Source organism: Pinus tabuliformis, chromosome X (genome assembly GCF_031772625.1).
Source record: "Pinus tabuliformis cultivar Carrire ecotype Pingquan chromosome X, CPIR1, whole genome shotgun sequence".
NCBI classification, from domain to species: domain Eukaryota; kingdom Viridiplantae; phylum Streptophyta; class Pinopsida; order Pinales; family Pinaceae; genus Pinus; species Pinus tabuliformis.
In genome coordinates this window covers 1,208,284,117-1,208,309,372 of record NC_142308.1, presented here as the reverse complement: position 1 = coordinate 1,208,309,372, position 25,256 = coordinate 1,208,284,117, and the positions used below count along the sequence as shown (strand labels likewise).

At 39.4% G+C, this 25,256-nt stretch overlaps 1 pseudogene; it reads left to right on the top strand.

The window, feature by feature from the left end:
• Positions 1-25,256, top strand: part of LOC149144307 (scarecrow-like protein 6) — a 40,292-nt pseudogene that overhangs the window by 445 nt on the left and 14,591 nt on the right.

Below are 25,256 nucleotides of genomic sequence, written 5' to 3'. Positions count from 1 at the left end.
AGAACAACAATTATAAAAGTCAGGTGTCTAAAATTTTGAGTTTAGATCCAACATCAGACATGGTTATTGTGGAGGATGATAGCCCTGAGCTGATCTTTGGGCCAGCTTTGGAAGGTCAGTCCCAAGATAGTGATGTTGCTCCTTTCTATATCAGTCTCAGGGTGCATGACTTTGTTTTACATAATGCTATGTTTGATTCCAGAGCTTCTCATAATCTTATGCCGAAAGCCATCATGGAGAAATTGTGATTGGATATCACCAGGAAATACCATGACCTTTATTCTTTTGATTCCGGTAGAGTAAGGTGCATCGGGCTTATCAAAGATTTGGTGGTCAGTTTGGATTAGATTCCGGCTAAAAATGTTTTGATGGATGTGGTGGTGGTAGATATACCTCCTAGATTTGGCATGCTCCTTTCCAGATCTTGGGGAGCAAAGATTAAAGGGACAGTGCAACTTTATTTCTCCTATGCTACGATTCTCGTGTTCGGTCGGATGAGGAAACTATACCGGGAGCAGAAAATGAAGTACATGATCACTAGCAAGGAGAAACTTGTAAATTATCTTATCAACTATGTACATACTGATCTAGAGTCATTTGTTTTGTATTCAGATAGTTTTAATGATGTAAATATCCAAGTGGTGGAAGTAAAAGACATTCCCGAGATTATTGAAAATTTTAGAGAAGTCTTGAGACAAGAGCGGCAAAGACTTGATGGCACCATTGAAAAATCAGCAGTCCGACAACAACAACATATTGATGGACAACAAAGTAAAGGAAAAGAGTTTCAGCATTTGGAAGAGGATGAAACAGGCCTATGGAGTATGGACTTTGATGGCGCTGTAGGAAGGGAAGGTGCTGGAATTGGTATTTGGATACGCAGCCCAGTTTTCGCCCCAAACAAAGTGCCAAGTAATGTAAGGGTCTGCTCTTATAAATTAGCTTTTGATTGTTCAAACAATGAGGCTGAATATGAAGCTTTGATTGCTAGTTTGAAAATTCTTAGAAAATTAAATGCTAAGAGGATTTCAGTGTATCGCGACCCCAAGTTAGTTATCAAGCAGGTGAAAGGCGAGTACCAAGCAAAGCATCCTCGAAAGTGGGCCTGCTGCAATGCGGTGTTGGATATCTTGAAATTATTTTGTGATTACACTATAACTTGTGTGCCCCATGCTCAGAATGTCATTGCAGATTCACTTGCAACAACAGCAAGCAATTTGAAGATTCCCATGAACTCAAACAACAAGTTTGAGATCCACATGAAGCATCACCCAGCTGTCCCCAACAATCAAAGGTATTGGCAAGTGTTCCAAGATGATGATGAGATCAATGAATTTCTGCAAAATAAAGGTAAATTCAAGGACATTTCTATTGATATGGAATATGATGATGGTGATGAGAATATGGAAGTCAATCAGATGGAAGTTTTGTAGCTCAAAGACAACATCATTCCAAAAGGTCTAATACCTTTAGAGGAGCTCTTCGATCAGGATGATGTGGCTAAAAAACCGACCTTGCTGCCAACCGAAAAGGGAGTTGAAGATGTGAACATTGGATCAGCTGAACATCCCAAGATGGTAAAATTATCGAAGGCGCTGCCCCCACAGGTAAAGGCAAAATATATCAGTTTGTTATCCTCTTTTACTGATGTATTCGCTTGGGATTGTTCCGATTTGAAGGCATCAGACACAAGTATAATTCAGCATGTGATCCTAATCAAGCCAAATCAAAAGCCTTTTCGCCAAAAGCTAAGAAGAATAAATCCAAAGCTGTTGCCCTCAATCGAAAAGGAAGTGAATATGTTGTATAAAGCTGGTATCATAGTCCCCATACAATTTTTAGATTGGATTTCAAACTTGGTGCCCGTCTGCAAGAAAACAAGTGAGATTTGCTTATGCATTGATTTTAGAAATCTGAACAAAGCTTCCTTGAAAGACAATTATCCATTTCCCAAGATGGATCACATACTTCAGCGAGTAGTTGGAGCATCACGAATGTCACTACTCGATGGTTATTTGGGTTATAACCAAATTTTGGTCCATGAGGATGATCGTGACAAGACAACGTTCACCACTTCATGGGGAACTTTTCATTATGCAAAGATGTCGTTTGGATTGAAAAATGTTGGTGCAACCTTTCAACAGGCGATGGATATAGCGTTTGCCAATGAAAAAGATGTTTTTCTAGTTTTTTATCTTGATGACTTAACAGTTTTCTCTAATACAGATGAAGAGCACCTCTATCATTTGAAGATTGTTTTTCAGCGGTGTAGGAAGTATGGCATCTCGCTCAATCCAAAGAAAAGCTTGTTTGCCATGGATGAAGGCAAGCTTCTCGGGCATATTATCTCAAAGGAGGGTATCCGCATCGATCCAGCTCGGGTGGAGGCCATTCAAAAGATTGATCTCCCACGAAGTAAGAAAGAAATCCAATCCTTCAATGGTAAGATAAATTTCCTACGTCGCTTTGTTCCCAATCTTGCAGAACACTTAAGAGAGATCACAAACATGCTGAAAAAGGATAGTGCAGTAAGGTGGACCAAGGAAGCAGTTAAGTCTTTTAATTTGGTGAAATTAGCTCTTTCTTCAGCTCCGGTTTTGATCAACCTGGACTATACTCAGGATTTTATTTTGTTTTCCTTTGCCTCGGATCATACTATGGCAGCGGTCTTGATGCAGAAGAGAGACCAGCTCGAAAAACCAATTTCATTCTTTAGTAGAACCATAAGGGATGCGACATTGAAGTATAATATCATTGAAAAACAGGCCCTTACATTGGTAAAAGCATTGAAATATTTTCGGGTTTATATTTTGCATTATCACATCCTTGCTTATGTGCCTAATGCTGCTGTCAAAGATGTCCTAGTGCAAACAGATCCGGAAGGAAGGAGAGGCAAATGGATTGTTGCCTTGCTGGAATACGATGTAGAAATCAAACCGAAAAAGCTCATTAAAGGACAAGGGCTGGTAAAACTTATGGCTGAGTCAAATCTACATGCCTTGGACATTAATCTAATTGCTGCTATGTCCGAGGAAGATGAAGAAAATCTGCCCACTCAGGTATCAGAAATTTTCCTCCTTTCTCCTTGGTATTCAGACATTGTTTATGTGCTTCAAAATCTGTCATCACCACCCAGCATGGCTAGAAACAAAAGTAGAACTCTGAAATTAAAGGTTGCTAAGTTTTGTATTTTGAATTCTGCACTTTATTGGAAAGATCCCGGTGGTGTTTTGTTGAATTGTTTGGTGGAAGAAGAAGCGAAGCAGGTCATGGAGGATTTCCATAAAGGAGATTGTGGGGGTCACCTTTTTTGGAAAACAACGGCCAACAAGATTTTGAGAGCTAGATATTATTGGCCGACACTTTTTGCTGATGTGTATAAGACTATCAAAAGCTGTCATGAATGTCAGATTTTTGAAGGAAGACAGAAATTGCAACCGTTGCCACTTAAGCCTATTGAGGTAAGCGCCCCTTTTCAGTAGTGGGGTTTGGATTTCATTGGTGAGATCCATCCTCCTTCTTCAGCTCAACACAGGTGGATCCTCACGGCGACAGATTATTTCACGAAATGGATCGAAGCAATTCCCACCAGGCAAGCTACAGATGCGGTAATAATTTCATTCCTTGAGAATAACATTTTGTCTCGTTTTGGTTGCCCAAATAAGTTAATCACTGATCACGCAGCAGCTTTCAAATAAAAAAGGATGGTTGAGTTTTGTAATAAGTATCACATCACTTTGGGATACTCAATCGCTTATCATCCACAAGGCAATGGATTGGCAGAGTCTTCCAACAAATCTTTGGTTAACATCATTAAAAATTTGCTGGAAATAAATAAGAAAGGTTGGCATAAGAAGTTAGTTAATGCACTTTGGGCAGACCGAGTGAGTCAGAAGAAATCCATTGGTATGTCCCCCTTTGAGTTAGTATATGGAGTTGACACAGTGTTCCCTACCTCTCTCGCAGCTCCGGTAGTCAAACTTCTTCAGGAAGCTGGCAGTGAAGAAGATCATATGCAGAGAAGACTAAATCAAATGATTCATTTGCAGCAAATGAGAGAAGATGTTTTCCAAAACACATTCAAGATGCAGGAGAGAATTAAGAAAATCTATGACAGAAAAGCAAAGGCGGACAAATTCCAATTGGAGGAAGTGGTGCTGAAATGGGATGTAAGGAATGAGGAAAAGGGTAAGCACGGTAAGTTCGAAAATATTTGGAAAGTTCCCTTCAAAATTGCTGCATATTGGGGTCAGAATGTTTTTCTTTTGAAGGAGATGAACGAGGAAGACTATCCAGGAGGGCCGGTCAATGGTCGGCTGCTCAAGTGGTACCATTTCTGAGATGTTTTCTATTGTTTACATTGTCACTGTGTATACCATTTTATTTTAGTTTCATTGCAAAAGTGTGTTGTGATCTTTTCTTCAGTTTGGGGCCCGAAGTGAAGGCTATAATTCTGAAGAATGATTTCAACTTTGGTTTGAGTGTGTCGAGTCATGCTTTTCAGTCATTTTGGTTTCAAAATTAAGTCAGTTTGAGTCAAGTTTCAGTCAATAAATGAGTCAAAAGTCTTGTGTCAGTTTGTCAAGTTATCGACCCCATAGCCCAATGGACGAAGGCATTGTCTATCTCTCTTAGATATTTGTAGCTCTTGGCACCTCCAAGGAGCTACCATCCCCATTGGAGCCAATGTTAGAGTCGGTCTTTTCATCCCTCTGTCAGAGATCAAAATCTCGTTTATTGCATTTCATCTTAGGTGTCTCATTCAGTCCTGTCAATTGCATTCCGCTAGGAGCATCAACCATCTTATGAAGGAGGCTTTTTGCTCATGTTCCTCATGTCTTGTACCTGCTGGTCTAGTTTAGTTCATCAAAATCATTTTCAAGTCAGTTGCAGTCATGCTTGGTTTTCTATTCGCCAAAGAGTCATTTTTAGGTTTTAGGGTTCATTAGGTATAGGGTGTCGCTTAATTCATTCTGCAAAATGTCTAATAATGCCAGTAGGAACATGAGGGAGCTTCAAATAAGATTTCATTGTAAATTTCATCGTAATAATGCTCGATCATGACTTTTCTTCAAAACTCTGTTTTGAAGAAAAATCATCAATTTCGTCTTTTGTAATAAATGCCATGTAAATTCAAAAAAAATTCAGTTGTCAAATTCTTCAGGCGCAGCCCTGGTCACCTTTTCCAAATTCCATGTCAGCTATCCCTGCAAAAAATAGACAAGAATTTCGTCATTCAGCTCAAAAAATCAAGTGGAAACAAAATCAGAGTTTGTATTAAAAGTGAAAGTGCCAAAGTTCTGCAAACATTACAAAGTGGGTTATTTGAAATTAAAAATCAAATTAATTGGGCATATAAGATATTTTTGGTGTTTGAACAATCCATTGGTAAGCCAAAGACATCATTAAGCTGAGTCAAATTGTGGAGGAATGAAAACAGGGTTTTGAAGAACTGACTGTGGGTGAAATTCAGTCGCGGTGCATAGGAAGAAGGTCGCGGCGCACTAGGTTGTCCACGCTGCGCACAGAGCGAACAAGCAGTTTTGTCATTGCCTTCAAAGAAATTTCAAATCTTTCGCTCCCATTTGCCCCAAGTAAGTCCGACTGATCTTGCAATTGTTATTGAATAGTGTTTGGTGTGGTTTCGAAGTTTGATTTGGAGAATTTGAATGTTGAAATTTAAACCCTATCCTCTTATGAAAACTACTCTTAGGATTTGAATTTGAGTATTAAAATTTGACTTTGGTGCCAAAATAATCCAACCCCTATTTCCCTTTCCTATCACTGTAATCATGTCATCCTTTTCAATCCCCTATTCCCTTATAATCCCAAGTCACTCATTCCCATTTATCCCTATCCCAAAACCCTACAATTTCCCATCACTATCACTTTTCCATATCGTTTGCAAAAAATCCCCAAACCCCAGATTCCTAAATATAGTCAAGTGACTATTATTACATTTGACTATAATTACATTTTAAATCTCACTTGACAAAGCTCCACTACACCTACTGTCCATATTTCCCACAGTCCTTTCCTATTTGGAACACATTTGGCAATTGGAAACAAAGCACCAAATTCTCATTTTCAACAAGTCAAAGATTCACTCGGCATAGACTTGTAACACCATGATAAACACTGAGTCATCATATGAACAAGACAGTGATTCTACCACAGAGCTTCATGCACCGAGGAGGCCTCGTAAGGGTGGCAAACATGTCAAAGAAGAGCCCACCTCATTGACTCAATTGTAGGCCTGCCCACTTGCTATGGCATGTTTCCAACAACAGTCATGCTTTCAGTATTGTGAAATGATTGCTCAGATTCAGCATCATCAGGAGTTGGCTCGGTTGTTTGTTTTACATTTGCATGATGGTCAGGTAACTCTTGCTGGTGTAAATTTCACCTTGACACCAGAGACCATTTCTCAAGCAACAGGAATATCGAATGTAGGTGAGGAGTGGAACAAAAAACAGCAGGTAGAAAGAGTACATTATGAACCATACATCAGGCCCAGCTATGTGAGACAGCTCAGTAGGGTGTTCCCATTCTGGTTTTTGAAAGAATCCTATGCGCCATTGATGAGACTCATTATCAGATACTTCAGTTGTGAGGGCTGCTTCTCACGCCTCTATGAATACCATATTATATTATTGATGCATTTCACGAGAGTGAAGATGATGAACATTCCATATTTCATGTGTTGAAACATTGAGAGGATGATTACTCTTGTACAGAAGAAGACTCCTGAACAACAGTATGACAGCATTTACCATTATGCGCTCATCAAGATCATTATTGTACATCAGCTTGGCTTGCAGGGTATCACATGGGGAGACTTCATTTCCCATGAGTTCTTCACAGCTTCAACAACTCATCAGGAGGTTGTCCATGATGCGGGTGAACCTTCACATCAGTATGGAGGTCAGGGGGCAGAGACTACTAGTGTGCCAACATATGTCACCTATCAGAGAGGCATGAGAGGATTGTTTACAGTAGCCCGACGAGTACTATCTCCACCTGGGGTGGAAGGGGTCTCATTGCCGTCATCAGCAGCACAGGTACAGGTACAGGACAAAGGCAAGAAGCCTATGCAGGATGAGGGCCCTTCAGGCCAAGACATTGATTTCATACTCATCGATGATGATGTGAGCTCTCCTAGCTCAAAGCTGAGGGAGATTATTCAGGAGCAAAAGGCCGAGATAGATGCATTGACCAACAAGTTTCAGAGTGTTAGGGTCCCACCCTAACCCCCTTATTTATGTAATGGGATCACGTCATAGTCAAGAGTCAATAAAGCCCATATTAATAATTGTAAGTGGTTAATCCGCAATTAATGACGGAACCACAGTTAGTTGCAAATGGGTCGTAGTATTAGATAGATGGTATTAATAAAACCCACGGTATTGGCCCGTGGTATTGCATGTATGAGTCATATATAAAGGATAGAGACTCCCTGCGAGGAGCATTGTGTCTTATTTTGTAATCGAGCTCTGCTCTATTGGAGGTTTCCCCCTCAAAGAGGCAAGTGAACATTACTCTCTGAATAATAAAATCATTGTTATTATGTGTTTTGGGTATCTTTTCTTCGCGTATTCTGTATTTGGGTATCATTTTGCAGGTTAAGAGCATAACAAGTGGTATCAGAGCACTTTCCAGGGCCGGTGGGATCTCAATTTCTTAGCAAATTTTTTTTGGCTAGAGACGTGTTCCGGCGTCTTTAAACCATAGGATCTGTCGTTGAGCGCATAAACCTGCGGATTTGGGGAGGCATGCACGCAGGAAATACAAGAGGTGGTCACGTTTGTTGGACTCCCTTGTAACCCCTGTGGGTACCCCTTCGAGTAGTAGCGCATTAGAAAGAACCGCGCACGGATTTTCTTCCACGTACCCTCTGGGTATATCGGAAGCCCCCTAGGCTCCCTTGAAACCTCGCCATAGATAAGCTGTCGGCCGTCTTGCGGCTACAGTATACCGAGAACAGCACTCGGGGAGATTACTCGCCCGTATGATAGGGTAGTCGGGTTGTACGACTAAGGGTACGGTTGATCCTCCTTAGTTAGAGCCCTGAAACATTGGGCCGAGTACTACTGCCAGACCCTTATGTATATTGCGATCTGTAGCACCTGACACTCCTCAAGACCATAGTTCCCTTTTCTATCAGGGGATCACACAACATCTCTTCCAGATCCGCCTGTGCAAAGCAGTGCAGCAGCAACAGACATCAGTCCCGCAGTCTCGAGTTCACAGATCAACCATTCCGATCTATTAGATCCATCAGATCCGCAGAAGCAGTCTGTTCTGCCATCATATCCGTCATTCAGATCTCTCAGATCCAGCAGATCAGAGTCGTTGTGAAGGGTTCCTATACCGGGGTATAATTTTCGCAGGAATTTTGGTCGCATTGACATTTTGAGGATTTGGCCATTGCAGTATTGATAAGGAAGGAGTAAAACTCCGTTAGGAGTTTTCAAGGAAAATAAAAAATAAAAAAATCTGAGATAGCACGGTGGTACCATTCACTTCTTAGTGAAAAAAATTTTTAGGCGGTCCCAATTTTAAAAAAATCCAGCTGGTGTATGGTAGAAACTAGAGCTCAAGCGATGGCTAATGAAAGGATGGACAAACTTGAAGAATCAATGCACAACCTCCACCTTCAGCTTACCGGACTATGTAGCATGGTCGAGAAAATAGTCCTGAAGGGCAAGGAGCAAGCCCACGAGGAGGAGTATAATGACACTGAACACAATGAGGGTGAGTCTAGCCACTCTCCTCACGTCTGGCACACCCACCCACCACCCAGTCAGCAAACTCCCAAGTTGGATATGCATAAATTTGACGGTTCTCACCCGTTGGCATGGATAGCACAAATGGAGCAGTATTTCAAACTGAATCACATCTTCGATGATGCGACTCAGCTTATGTTGGGGAGCATGTACTTGGACAATGAAATGTGGCAATGGTGGGAATGGCATCAGCATTGCATTGGACCTTTTAGGACTTGGACCAAATTCACCAAAGCTCTTCAAGGCCGCTTTGACCAAGAATCATCTTTTTTGGGTCGTCTTACTAAGCTCCGACAGACTGGTACAGTGGATGAATATATTACAGCTTTTGAAGCCTTAGCCTTCCGCACTTGGAGTCTCTCAAATGTGTTCTACATGGAATGTTTTATCAGCGGTCTTAAAGAAGCTATCAAAGCCCAAGTCCTACTGCACCACCCTCCCACATGGACGGAGGCTTGCAAGGTAGCTCGTAACGTGGAACGTGCATTAGCAGCCCAATACAGTCGCCCAAATTTCTCCGCTAAAGGTCGCCCCCCACAGGCTCACAACACGACTCAAACACTTAAGGTCCAAAAGGTGTCACCTGTGGAAATGGCCGAAAGAAGAAAGCAAGGCCTATGTTACTACTGTGATGAAAAATACCCCCCAGGTCATAAATGCAAGGAGCCCAAATGTTTTCAAATTGATGCCACTGACTACAGCTCAACAACGGAAGATCCACCACTAGAGGAACAGGATCCGCTAGAAGAAGACAACCAAAAGGACAATGTCTCTGACGAACCAGTTATTTCGTTGCATGCTTTGGCAGGGATTTATTCCCCTCAAACTCTCAAAATCAGAGGTTTTATTAAACATCGCCCAGTAGTAGTCTTGATTGATAGTGGAAGTACACATAATTTCATCCATCAAAAAGTCGCAGAAGCAGTGCATTGTTTTGTACGAGCAGTTTCTAACTTCCAAGTTCAAATTGCGGATGGAGGCACAATGAAATGTGAAGGCCGCTGTGAAAATGTCAAACTTCAAATGGGGGATTATCAGTTTAAAACCCACATGTTTGCCATACACATGGGGGGTTGTGACATTGTCCTCGGCGCTGAATGGCTCCGCACTCTTGGGCCAATCACAATGGATTTCCAGGAGTTATATATGAGTTTTAAGCAAAACAACTACACACATACCCTCCATGGACTCCAGGCGGGAGCCCCCTCTATCTTCAGCTCGCATAGGATGGAAAAATTGTTAAAAAAAGGGCAATCATGGAGTTGTAGCTCAATTTAATGCCATCTAGGCAATCAAAACAAAGCCTCTACCATTTCATCCTTAGATGCAATAGATTTTAAATAACCATTTGCCGGTCTTTGACAAGCCTCATGAGCTTCCTCCCTCGCGAGGGGAACATGATCATAGCATCACCTTGGTTCCAGGGGCCCAACCCCCAAATGTGCGCCCATACAGATATCTGTTCACCCAAAAGAATGAAATAGAAAAAATCATCAAGGAACTTTTGGAAGCAGGTGTCATTCGTCCCAGCATTAGTCCTTATTCATCCCTAGTGGTCATGGTGCTCAAGAAAGATGGGGAGTGGCGGATGTGTCCCGACTTCAGGGCCCTCAATAAGTTGACAGTCAAAGATAAATTTCCCATCCCGGTGGTTGATGATTTGCTGGATGAACTCAATGGGGCTCAATTCTTCACTAAGCTAGATCTTCGCTCAGGCTACCACCAAATTCACATGAAGGAAGTCGACATCCCCAAGATTGATTTCAGAACTCATGAAGGCAATTATGAATTCCTGGTCATGCCATTTGGTCGTTGTAATGCCCCCTCTACTTTTCAGAGCCTTATGAACCACATTCTCAAACCATATCTCAGGAAATTTTTCCTTGTTTTCTTCGATGACATCCTCATCTATAGTTGCACTTGGGCCGCACATCTTCAGCATGTAGATCTACTCTTGCAACTGCTCTGCAAGCATAAATTATTTTTCAAGATGTCCAAGTGTTCGTTTGGCATGGCAGAAGTAGAGTATTTGGGCCACATTGTGGGGCGTGAAGGTGTCAAGGTGGACTCCAAAAAGATCCAGGAAATGCAGGAATGGCCTCAACCTAAGACCTTGAAGAGCTTGAGAGGATTTTTGGGTCTCACAGGCTATTATCGTAAATTTGTCCACAACTATGGTCGCATAGCGAAGCCCCTCACCCAACTCCTAAAGAAAAATTCATTCTTTTGGAATGAGGAAGCACAACAGGTCTTTATAGCTCTAAAAAATTCCATGTGTTCTGCTCCAGTCTTAGCACTACCTGACTTCACCAAATCTTTTGTCATTGAAAGTGATGCTTCAGGTACAGGTATTGGGGCAGTCTTAATGCAGGAAGGGCGACCGTTGGCCTTCACAAGCCAACAACTCAGTGGGAGGAATCTGGGCCAATCTACCTACGAGAAGGAAATGATGGCCATCTTACATGCAGTCGAGACCTGGCGACCTTACTTATTGGGGCGACATTTCCAAATCCGCACAGATCATCACAGTCTTAAATATTTTTTGGAGCAACGCCTATCCTCCCCACAACAAATAAATGGCTAGCCAAAATGCTAGGATATGATTATGAGATCATTTACAAGAAAGGGAAAGACAATAGTGTAGCAGATTCATTATCTCGCCAATTTGAGGAGGAAAGTACTCTGCTAGCAATTTCCCTCCCCATTCCAGAATGGATTGAAGAGGCTTGCAGGGAATGGTTTTCACACCCCGGGCTCTCCCAACTCATTTCTCAATTGCAAGTAGATCCAAATTCCACCAAGGGCTACTCGTGGCAGGATGATATTCTTCGCTACAAGGATAGAGTCGTAATATCACCAACATCCACCCTCAAAAGTCGCATTTTGGCAGAATTGCACTCATCTCCCATTACCGGACATTCGGGCTTTCAGAAGACGTATGCTCGCACCAGAAGATCATTTTTTTGGACAGGCATGAAAAAGGCCTTACTTTCGTAGCAGAATGTGATGTCTGTCAACGTCACAAAGGGGAAACCGTCAACACACCAGGTACATTACAACCATTGCCCATTCCGGCATCAATTTGGATGGAGGTTTCTATGGATTTCATTACAGGTCTTCCAAAGTCAGGGAAAAAGTCAGTCATCATGGTGGTTGTGGACCGACTGTTGAAGTGTGTTCATTTCTGCGCCCTACCGCACCTGTTTACACCAACTTTGGTTGCTCAATCTTTCATGGATCAGATCCTCAAATTGCATGGCATGCCCCCTTCTATTGTGTCCGACCGTGACCCGATCTTCACCAGTAATTTTTGGCAGGAACTCTTCAGAATACAAGGCACTCAACTCAAACTCAGTACTTCCTATCATCCGCAAACAGATGGTCAAACCGAAGCCGTCAACAAATGTCTAGAAACCTACCTTAGGTGTTTCACTTCAGAAAAGCAACACCTTTGGGTACAGTGGTTACCTCTGGCTGAATGGTGGTATAACACCAACTATCATGCCACCACCAAAATTACTCCCTATGAAGCAGTATATGGTCAACTCCCGCCTTCACCTACTTCGTATCTCAAGGGATGCTCAAAAGTAAAAGCAGTGGATCAACTCCTACAACACCGTGCAACCATGCTCGCCCATCTTCGAGCGAATCTTCATCAAGCTTAGAACTGCATGAAGCAACAGGTAGACCAGAATCGCTCAGAGCGCCAATTTCAAGAAGGGGATCAGGTCTTTTTACGACTACAACCATATAAGCAAACATCACTCATGGACAAGGGGTGTCAGAAACTCTCTCCCAAATTCTACAGACCATATCAAGTACTTCAGCGCATTGGAGAAGTGGCCTACAAGTTGGCCTTGCCACCTACTACAAAAATCCATCCAGTTTTCCATGTCTCATGCCTCAAGAAAGTGATTGGGAACAATTGTAGAATTCAGACCAGTCTACCTGAATTGGACGAAGAAGGGTCCATCTGGCTTCAACCCGAATAGGTCCTAGACATAGGAGACAAGAAACTACGCGGCCGCATGATTAAGGAAGTCCTCGTCAAATGGAAAGACACCTCTCCGGGAGATGCAACTTGGGAACCAGCCACTATTCTTCAACAGTTTCCGCAGCTTCAGCCTTGAGGACAAGGCTCGTCTTAAGGGGGAGGGCATGTTAGGGTGCCACCCTAACCCCCTTATTTATGTAATGGGATCATGTCATAGTCAAGAGTCAATAAAGCCCATATTAATAAGTGTAAGTGGTTAATCCGCAATTAATGATGGAACCACACTTAGTTGCAAATGGGTCGTAGTATTAGATAGATGGTATTAATAAAACCCACGGTATTGGCCCGTGGTATTGCATGTATGAGTCATATATAAAGGATAGAGACTCCCTACGAGGAGCATTGTGTCTTATTTTGTAATCGAGCTCTACTCTATTGGAGGTTGCCCCCTCGAAGAGGCAAGTGAACATTATTCTCTGAATAATAAAATCATTGTTGTTCTGTGTTCTGGGTATCTTTTCTTCGCATATTCTGTATTTGGGTATCATTTTGCAGGTTAAGAGCATAACACAGAGAGCTCAATGGGTCATAAACTATTTGGAGCAGCGAAACAAACAATTGGAGGATTAACATACAGTCATGGAGTTGCAAAACATCCGTGAAGACCGGCAGGCTGCCCAAAGAAGCCTAAATGAGATGACACCCATTCAGCAGGAGATAGAGGCTGATCGAGAGATTTGGCTTGAGAGGGTCAAAATTCATCTTGAGAAGCTATTGGCGAAGGCAAACAAATACAAGGACATGCTCAGGCACATGAAAAACCATTATTGGGCACGAACTCATGTTTGCAAAACGAGGATCAAAATCCTAAAAGCAAGACTAAGGAGGGCACTAAAATGATGCAAAAGGACTGATAGGCTCCAAATCTTGGCTGAAGCTTCATTGGCTGATCATGATACTTAATGATGGACCTTTAGTCCAAATTTCAGCAAATTTGGAGAAAATTTTGTCAATTTTGAATTTTTTTGGCTTCAAAACAGATCTTCCTGCCCAACGCATAGCGCCACTTGGCGCGCGCTTATAATTGGGAGATCCTCTGGAGGAAAACATTGCATTTCTAGATTTTTTATGAAAATTTGTGCATGCTCATGAATTACCTAAAGATTTCATCAAGTTCTAGGTTGCCTAAAGGGTCAAAAACACACAAAAAATGACCTCTCTGCCACCTTTTGCACCCACAGGAAGCAGTGTTGGGAGATTGGACTTTTGGAGGGGCAAATGGACACCAAATCCAGAAATTCCACTTGGGTTGGAAAGTAGACAGGTAGGGATTTCCAACGAGCTATCATGAGCTCAATTTGGACTTCGGGAAGGCCCTAAAAATTAGCCTCAAATTTGTGCTATGCATACAGGTTTCAGGCGCGACGCATAGGGAAATTTGGCCTATTTTTCACTCAGCAGCTCAGAATTTCGCCTAGTTTTGACTAGTTTCACTTTTTCATGTAACTCTTGATTTATCTTGATGTAAATTCATGACTTTGATGTAATTTTGGCACATTGTTACTCATCCATGTAGATTCATTCACTAAAAAGTGAAAAGATAGTGAATGAATCAGTTTCCTTTTATATAGAGGCAAGTTGTTTCATTGCCTATTTTTCAGTTCCTTGTTTAGATATGGTTGAAACAGCTCCTAGAATGATGAGCTCGACCCCTAGAGGCATGGGAAGGAGTTAGGCTTGTCTATATCATGTAATTTCTCAGTCATTTTCAAGGTTGGACACTTGGGATTGCTTGGCACTCCATTGTACATTTGATTTCTACATTTTTGGCAAAGGAATGACCAGGGTTTGCAGCACTTTTTCGGATCCCTGTGGCTCTGTGTTTTGTGGTGTTCTTCTCTATGTAATTTGTAATTTCATTGATATTTGTGTGTACCATTTCCTTTCTCTTTTGCTTTTGAAATTAAACAAATGAGTGACAAAGGTAGAATTCATTAGCTTGTTGTGCTCTACATTTCAGTTTTCTTTAATTTTCAATGTTTTCTTCAGTTTGAAGAGGATTCTTGATACCCTCTTGCCCTCTTCAACTTCTCATCGGTCTAAACCCTCCATCTTTACAAATCAAAGCATCAAAACGATTGCCTTTCTTGCCCCAATCAGAACTCTGCAAAAATGGCCTTCATCCCCGGACCCAAATTTGCCTTTCCCTTGATTCCAACAAAACCCCCAAAAAATCAAATCAAATCCTTGCACTTCACACCTAGCCTAAAATCAGAACATATTTCAATCATCTCAAGCCCCATAGATCATCATTTGCTGAGATTGACCTAGAGAGAGCCCTCTCCTGACCTGGTAGGGCTAGCTACCAGGCTGAGCGTGGTTTGATGTTGGCCTTGGATCCTACCTTTTCAGCCCAAGGTAAATCTAGGCGCTAACAGACAAGTAATCAGGTGGTTTTCTATCATGTTCGACTTTGACACATCTATTCGCATGCTAGAATTCATACATTGAGTGGATCAGGATAGAGCTCAATACCCTTGGTTTGACTTGATAATACCCAGGTTGCATGGAGTTGAAAGTTATTCATGATTTTACACATGATTATACGGATGTCTTTGACCATACTGTTTGTCTATATATATGATCATTTATATTTGGATGGTTGCGTCCATACCATGGATTCATGCACATGATCCCTTCTATTCAGATGGTTGTGCCCATACCATGGATTCGTGTATTATTAGATGCCTATTCATGTATCATTAGGCATGTTTATATCATAGATGTTATATATGTATATGTCTATGCTTGATTTTCAAGTCTCCTGATGATGCTTTTCCGATCCTTGCCTTGACTTGTAAAGCATTTCACCCATCACTCCCTATCCTTCCTTCATGCTTTAGGGGGCATATGTTACATAATATTTCGTCACACCTCCTATTCACTTCCTATTACACATCCCGAAGTGCCAAATTTTTGACAACTGTGAAGTCTACTCATCATGAAACACATACTGAAACATGCCCGAAGAATGGAAGAAAATTTTCCTTGAGTTAATTCTGTAGAAGGTTGACTGAAACCCTAAATTTTAGGACTAGTGCTCTTTTCTTCACTTCTTGCCCATGCTGATGGTAGGTTGTAGTTATTTTACCTAGCGCTGCCAGCATGGGTTTTGATATAAAAACCTGCGTTGAACCTATTCTGGTAGGTTTTCTCAAAATGGGGGAGAAGCTTCGTATGCTGGACACTTTGAGAAACAGTGAGTTGGATGTTTCTGGGTAGAGATATGGTCGAGCTCTCTCATTTGGAGCCCTTGATCCTACATTTAAGGGCCTTCTCTTTGATATGCAGACCTTCCTCCCTCTTTTGTGGATCTCTAACTCCCTCTCCCTTCCTATAAATCAAATCCCCTCCATTCCCAAATGGTTGGTCATTGATTGCTTGCATTCCTATGTTGAGATTATGCCTAAAGGATTCCCATCGAACTTGGAGAATGGGGGGCTTGAAGAGGCTTAGCTTGGACTTGGACATCCACCAAAAAGGAGGTCTGTAACATCAAGGCAATGCTTATATGCTTCCATTTTTATTCATTAATATATACATGTGATTTTCACTTTCCATAAATGTTTAAATATTTATGCATTTAGCTTGATACTCCTTGATATATCAAGTAGTTTATGTTTGATATATACTATGTATGCTCTTGTATCTTGTATCATCTTTTGATCTCTTTCGCAAGTACTCGGATGTAAGGAACACGCAAGGAGTGAGCCTGGAAGCTAAGGGATCGAATCCATCACCAAAGGATTGAGAAATTAGCATCAGAGCAAGGTAGGTTTCTCTCTCTCTCTCTCTCTGCATTTTAAAACATAAGCTAGGAAATTATGCATTTGTTTGTTCAGTTTGTTGCTATACTCACTCATTGGGCTAGAGAGACCGCCTTTGTCCCTAGAGGGGATTTATCTTCACCACACCCTATTTCCTTGTGCAATTTTGTCTCCTAAACAATAGGGAAAGCTCTTATTTTCATGTGCAAATCCCAAGACAATAAGCTCACCTGAATGCACAAACTCGGTAAACTCAAAAAATAGTATACAATACAATCACAAATGTGCCTTTTCCCTCAACTTCACTAGGAAATTTGAATTCCAAGCATGAGTAGGGATATTTTTAGTAAATTAACTAGTTAACTGAGATTTCAATGAGTTACCAATAGTTACAACTACTCAATTGAACTCATATTGACTCTCTTCTAGACTAGATCTCAGCTAACTAACTTTCACTAAAGATAACACCTTTATATAGCTAGATTTTAGCCACCAACTTGCACACAACTCTACTACTAGCCCACCAACTTAAATTGACTGACTTAATTGAGTGATTTGGCCATGTCACTCTTGCTAACTACCTGTTAACTCATCCCGATGAAGTAGAAATTAAAATTTATTTATTTGACTAAGGCACAAGTCAAATGAAGCCTTTTCTTGCTATAATTTAACACTCCATCTTAGCGAGAAAATTATTTTCAACATACCCAATCCTGCTCCTTTGGAACTCAAACTTGCCTCTTGACAAAGCCTTTCTCAAGGCGTTTGCATCCTTCTCCTCTATAGGAATGTATTGTAACATAATATTCCTCCTCTACGCACAATCTCTTAGGTGATGGTACCTCATGTCTATATTCTTGGACCTATCACAAAACATTGGATTTTCATAGAGTTTTTTACAACTATGATTGTCACAGTGGATCAATGTAGGCTCCATCCCATGACTGAAGAGACCAACCAAGATATTCTACATCCAAATAGCCTCACATGTTTCTTAACTAGAAGCCATATACTCAGCCTCTACTGAGTTGAGTGCTACATATATTTGTTTCCTGCTATACCAAGAAATTGTTGTTGACCCAACACTAAAGATTGCTCCTGATGTGCTCTTCCTAGTTGAGGGACCCACTACCCAATATACATTTGTGAATCATAGGAGCTTCACTCCATGAGTCTTCTTATACCATAAACCAAAGTCTGTTGTTCCTCTTATGTATCTTGGAACATGTTTTGCTACTTTCCAGTGAATCTTAGTAGGCTCCACCATGAATTGACTAAGCTTGTTCACTACAAAACAAATATTGATCCTTGTCTTCACCAAGTACATCAAAGACCCCAGTAATTGTATATAGATAGATCCATATACTCCATCCCCTATACAAACATACTCTTTAATCTAGTTAATACATACATGAGTATCCATGGGTTTGCAATCCTGCATGTGGAATATTTGAAGGATATCATAGTGTAATTCCCCTCTCTAACAAATATCTCTCCATCTCACTACCACACCTCCAAGCTAAGGAAGTAGTGAATCAAAACCATATCCCTCATCTTAAAATCTCTTGCAAGGTCCTCCTTACAAGACTGGATCAACCTGTCATCTCCTATTAGTTTAAATTATCCACATAGAGAACTAAGATGAGCAGACTTACATCTACCATAATCTAGTAAAGATTGACATATGCTTCCCTCTTAGTGAAGCCCAATCCACTGAGAGAAGAATATATGTGAGTGTACTAAGCATGAGGTGCATGCTTTACCATACACACAGGTGTCGCCCTGCTAATGATCTCAAACCCCTCAGGTTGTTTAATGTAGATATCTTCCTCAACCACTCTATTAAGGAAGGTTGTTTTAACATCCATTTGGTGGATCCTCCAACCCAACTGTGTTGCTAATGCAAGTATGGTTTTGATAGATGAGTATCTTTCCACAGGGGAAAATGTCTCTTCATTATCAATCCCCTCCACCTATGAGAATCCTTTGGCCACAAGTCTAAACTTGTACTTTTCAACTTTGCCATCAGTTACATGTTTCACCTTATACAACCACTTGGAACCAACAATTGACTTCTTCTTAGGTATGGGCACCACCTCCCAAATAGTGGTCTTCATGATGGAGTTATAATCCTCCACTATGGAATCTACCTACACCTGTTGGGAAACAACCTCTTCAAAAGAATATGGTTCATAATCAATCAACTCTGACATGAGTTCCATATAACTTGTACATCTATTTGGTGATCTCCTCTGTCTGTGCAAGGAGCTGGGAGATCCAACATGCTCCTAAGCATCTTGCACTGACCTATTAACCATCTTGGTCCTCTTCCTCCCTTCTCTAAAAGGCTCTCTATGAGTGGGAGCCTCCACTCGTTCTACTCTCAGCCTCCTCCACATATGGCTACTCCACATCATCCTCCAAGAATGTTCTCTTCCCCTTGAGAAAGATCTAACTCTATGTATCTAACGGAGTCTCCTCCTTTAGAGCTAGAAGCTCCTCCTCTAGTGGTATGCTTAGCTCTCACTTTATAAAGATCCTCATGGATTTATCCTCATTAAATTTCACATTCCTCCTCATAACACTCATCCTAAGTGAGGGCATGTACACCTGGTAAATATGAGGTGTCTCTAAGTAGCCCACAAATATCCCCCTCTCTATAGCGGGCTCCAACCTTTTCCTATTATATTTTGAGACATGAAAATAGACTATGGATCCAAAAATGCGACAATGGGACACATCTAGCTTCCTCCCAGTGAAATCCTCTTCAGGTGTAATCATTCTAAGAAATTTTTTAGGGCTCATGTTCTACTAGTGAACAACTCTATTGCAAGATTCTTCCCTCATGGACAGTAGAAATCCATAGTCATGCAACATTTCTCTAGTAGCTCCTATAATACTTCTATTTTTCCTTTTTGCAACACTATTTTGTTGTGGGTTGTGGGGTGCGATCAAATAACTTCTAATACCCTCCTTGGTACATAATTCTTTGAAGGCATTATACACATACTCTCCTCCATTATCACTTCTCGTGGATTTAATTTTATTTCAAGACTCATTTTCAACTAAGGCATTAAATTCAACAAACTTTGAATAAACGTCATATTTCTTCTTCATGAAATAGATCCAAAATTTGCATGAAAAATTATCTATGAAGATCACATAATACATGTGCTTCACAGTTGAGACTATGGAAAATGGTCCACACACATCTGAGTGAACTCACTCTAAGATGGCTCCAGCTTTCCTATCTCAACCTTGGAAAGAAGATTTAACATATTTTCTAAGTGTATCCCTTACAAACATAATGTTGATCAAGGGCGCATTTTTGAATTCCAGTGGTGATCTGTTGCATTATTTTTAAAGCTCCATGGTGTAGGTGTCCCATGCGCCTATGCCAGAGCTCTCCAAAATCTTAGCCCTGAACATGTTCTGCCTTTCTACTCAATGCATCATATGCTATAGAATTTTTATCCTGACAACAATTTGTTTAAGCTATCCAGTAGAAACATACTTCAAGTAGGCCTTCCCTCTATTGAACACCACATCATATCCTTATCTTCAAGTACATCTATAGAAACTATATTTTTCTTCAAACCAGACACATACATTACATTCTTTAGGTGAATATGGGAACCCAACTCCTTCTTAAAGGTGACAATGCCAATCCCTTTAGCACTATAAATTCCATCATCTCCAAGCTCTATCTGTAATTACGGTTCTTTCTCCTCTAAGATGTTGAAGAAATCCTTATTTCTTGTCATATGAAATGAAGCATCAGAGCCTAAGTACCATACATTACCTCATACAATACATTCCATAAAATAAATGAGGATGAAAACCAACTTGAATTGTGATGTGAGAGCATCTCCTCCTCCTGTTTTTGCAAGTTTCTTACTGGATTTCTTATGTGGACACTTGGTTGCATAATGTCCATACTCATGGCAGCGAAAGCATATAATTTTACAGAGGTATTTCTTCTTGCCATGGTTTTGGATGGATTTTTCCATGGCTTAGGCATTCTTTCCTTTGCTAGCTAAAGAAACTTTTTCTTCCTCATCAGTTCTAGATGAGACTCCATCTCTAGTGTTTCCTCTAATATCCCCCTGCATCAAGTCAGACCAAAGTCTCTCCCAATCAGGGAGCTTGTCTCTTCCATTAATAACATCCTAATATTTGTGCTAGGATTTTGGAATATCAAGGAGTGCTAAGCTCACAACATGAGAGGGTTGCACAGTCTTTCCAACTCCTCCAAGTTCATGTCTCACCTAAGTGAATCTAGATAGGTATGGAACTAAAGTTTCATTTTTATTCATTCAAATGTTCCTAATTTTATCTTTCAACAAAAGCTTCCTAGCATCACTACTGCTTTCAAATTGCTCCGTAAGATTTTCCCACATTGTAAAGGTAATCTCCTTTCCATGCAAATTCAAAACCACATGGTCTTTGACTCTCTCCACGATAATCCTCTTGGCTTTTGTAGTATTCTTCTTCCACTGAGCCAGTTGTTGTGCATCTGATGTTGCTAATTTTAGAATCTTTTTTTTTGTTTACTTTAATACTCCATTTTCATTTAACAAAACTTCCATTATATCTTTCCAAGCATAGAAATTTTAAGTTCTCTCCAATGCATACTCAAGCCTCAATCCATTGAAATATAATGTTCCCTCTCTAAATAAATACTTGCACCATAAACTCTTATATTTGAAATTTCTTTAAAAGATGATCAGGAACCTAATTTCTATGTAGTTTTCAATACCTAATCTGATACCATGTAGAAATAACTCAAAATTTGCAGCGGCTAAAGAAATCACATCAAAACAATAAACGCAAATTTCTTCTACTAAATTTTGCAGATGGAAAACTAACAATAGAATCACATGCAATCATTCAATCACTATGCAATTTTTTTTTTAATGAGGAACCCAACTGGTAAAAACCCCTCATTTGTTTGTATTATATCAAATGAGAACAATTATCAATTACAATGACTACTTCAATACTTGAAGCTCAATCTGCAATGCAATCCTGATCTCCTCTTGACTCTGCTCTAGCCATCCTAGCCAAAATAGGCCTCCTACTTCCTCTTATTTCCTTGTGCAATTCTTGCTCCTAAATAATAGGGAAAGATCCTATTTTCACATGAAAATCCAAAGAGAATAAGTTCACTTAAATGCACAAACTCTGTACACTCGGAAAATAATATACAATACAATTACAATTGTGACTTTTCCCTCCAGTTCACTAGGCTATTCGAATTGCATGCATGACTAGGGCTATTTTTAGTAAATTGACTAGTTAACTAATATTTCAAGGAGTTAACAATAGTTACAGCTACTCAATTGAACTCATACTGACTATATTCTAGACTAGAGCTGAACTAACTAACTTTCACTAAAGATAGCACCTCTATACAACTAGATCTTAGCCACCAACTTGCACACAACTCTACTACTAGCCCACGAACTCAAATTGACTAACTTAATTGAGTGATTTCGCCATGTCACTCCTACTAACTGCCTACCAACTCATCCTGTTGAAGTGGAAACTCGAATTTCTTCATTTGACTAAGGCACAAGTCAAATGAAGCATTTTCTTGCTACAATTTAACAAATTTATGATAAATTTAAATTACTAATGAAATGTTATTAAATTCAACCTTACGCTCATTCATATATTAATTAATGAAAATTGCTCCTCAAAATTATGTCTAATAAATGAAATTGTGAATTTCTAGTTTTTTTTTTCTTTTCTTTTCAGGAGAAAAAAAACAACTTGCATTTATTAATGAATTCCTAGTTTTCCTACCCACCAAATGCCAAATCTATTATTAGAAAGAAGCATCGAAGATGAATTACATAAATTTCATCAACTTCCTCGAGATGTTATAATATTCACATAAATTTGGTCTCCTTCCTTAGTATAACATATATGCACTTCCTCAATATAATATTACTAACATTAAGGTTTAATATTGATATTAGGATTTATTAGGATTAATATTAACTTTGGTATTAATGTTAATATTAATTTAGTATCGACGTGAACATTAATGTATTATTTAAATTAAAATTAGGGTTTAATATTAATATTAATATTAGAGTATTAATAACATTACCATTAATGTTAATATTAATTTTATTAAAATCAATGTTAATATTTTTTTATGTTAATAATAGTATTATAAAATTAATATGATTGTTAACATAAATATTAAATATGGTGATGTTCTAAGTTTTTATAATAATACTAGCAGAACCACGTTTATTAGTGTGGTTTATATAGAAAAATTGATATTATTTTCACAAACCCATTAATTTATATAAAAAATGAAAAACGATGTCGATGTATATTAACCACATTAATAAATATGGTTGTCTAGAATTTTAATCCCTACATATTTCAACACGCCAAGATTTTCATCTGTTAATAAATCTATTCCACTTCTTTTATATTCTAATTTGGGTTCTTGATCTGAATAAGAAATCTGTTAGTTACATTCGATCTATATGGATTTTGTGCAAACAAGAGATAATTATGAAATATGTAAATCGACACAATAGTGAATTATTTATAATTAAGAGGTGCAGGAAAAGGACTTGGATTCTTAGATAGTTATCCTATAATTACACGCCTTGGAACATGAAATATGCATGAATGTCCACAATAGTTGAACTCAATTGCATAAGTATGTCAATTAAAGTACGTTTAACATCCTTGCTTTACCATCCCCATAAGCGCCAATGTGCAACGTTGGTAGCTTGGGATCCTAGCAAATTGACAGCCTCCAAAAGGATGACCTACCCAGCCACACCTGAAATCAAGAACGTAAATACATAGCCGATACAAAGTTGAATGAGTAATATGGATCCAAACGAGAGCGTTAATGTCCAATCGAAATGGGTTTATGTGTCCACTGAAATTGTCACATAATTCATAACATGGCCATCTTGGGCAGGTGAGAGGCCACCCTGTGTGTCAGATACAACCTCCTTGAGCGAGGACAAATAAATTTAATATTTAAATTTGTATTAAAATATTTTTAATGTGTAAGATGAAATGGGTAAGTGAAATCAACCCTCTAATTCTTTATAAGATGAAGAATAATCCACTGTCATGAAATCTTGTTGATTCATTTAAATATATATATCTAGAAGATGGCATCCATAAGTTGAAATAGCTACGCCTAGTAATGTAATTATTACATGAAAAATAAATATAAAAAATAATGGTGAATTAATCCAATTTAATAGTTAAAATGTTAGTATAACAAATTTGGTGATATTTTATAAAAAAATTAAATTGGTTTTTAAAATTAAATAATATTATTTAATGTTTCCATGAAGCATTTTAAATGGTGATTATCGTGACATGAAGTCTTTTTGAAGTATGTGGTTCAAGTCTCAAATCCCTCTGACTAGCCATGTCAATCATGCATTGGGATGCACATGGGTTCACCTAAATATATAGTGGTAGCAGTCATAATCAACCTCATGTCATATGAGTATGAACCTGGTCGAGTTGTGATTCTTCCACATACAAAATAATAATAATAATAATTTAAGGGATTTTGTTTAGAAAAATAAAAATTAACATTTTGTTTTGGACAAAATGGAAAATTAGTCATCGAGACCCTAGAGAATTCGCACAGTTTTAGGAACCCAGTGATCTCTAGTCATGTGGCTTTGACATTTTTCCTCATGAGGGTATGAATAACTTCATCCTACTCAACTGACACTATGCCTCTAATTATCTCTTTCACTTAAGTGTTACCAAAATTTTAAATTATGAAATTTATCATATACAATGTGCAACAATAAATATGCATCATCCACAAGTACAAGATATATGTGTAACAAGTAGCTTTTATCCCAACACCCGATATGTAACACAGTATAAATAAAAGTACAATGTTCAACCTAGCACTTGGCTAATACAACAATTTGGCTTGCAACTGTGTAGAAAGATTAATCACAACATAAATTATGTGATACCATGTTTGTATATCATTGCAAGAGTCCAAGTATAAATTTCAAACCCTCTTTTCTCATCCCTATATACTTTGCACAGTACTAAGTGCCCCTTGATCTCTAGTTGTGTCACATATGATTGGGATTTTGCGGGGAGGCCCCTGAGATCTAAAAAAATTAAATGCCAGTAGAAAAGGGGTGAACACACAGTGAAAAAACCACAAAACAATTTTTTTTCATTAAAACATAGAATAACTGTAAAATCTACATTGTGGTGGACAAATTGTCCTTTTACAAAGTGTGACTTATTACTTATAGTCTTTTTTAGTTACAATACCACGGGAAAATTCCATGGGTGGGTAAATACCATGGGTGAATGAATACCATGGGTAGATGTCACTTACAATACCATGGGTAATTACCATGGGTGGATGAATATCATGGGTGGATGCCACTTATAATACCATGGGTAAATTCCAGGTGTGGATGAATACCATGGGTGGATAAATACCATGGGTGAATGAATACCATGGATAGATGCCACTTACAATACCATGGTGGATAAATACTATGTGTTGATGAATACCATGGGTGTGTGGCACTTTCCATTTGGATCATTCCTCCCCCTTAAGAAGAAATGGTTCCCATTGCGTGAAGTTCCCTCCTCATAAACTTTTTT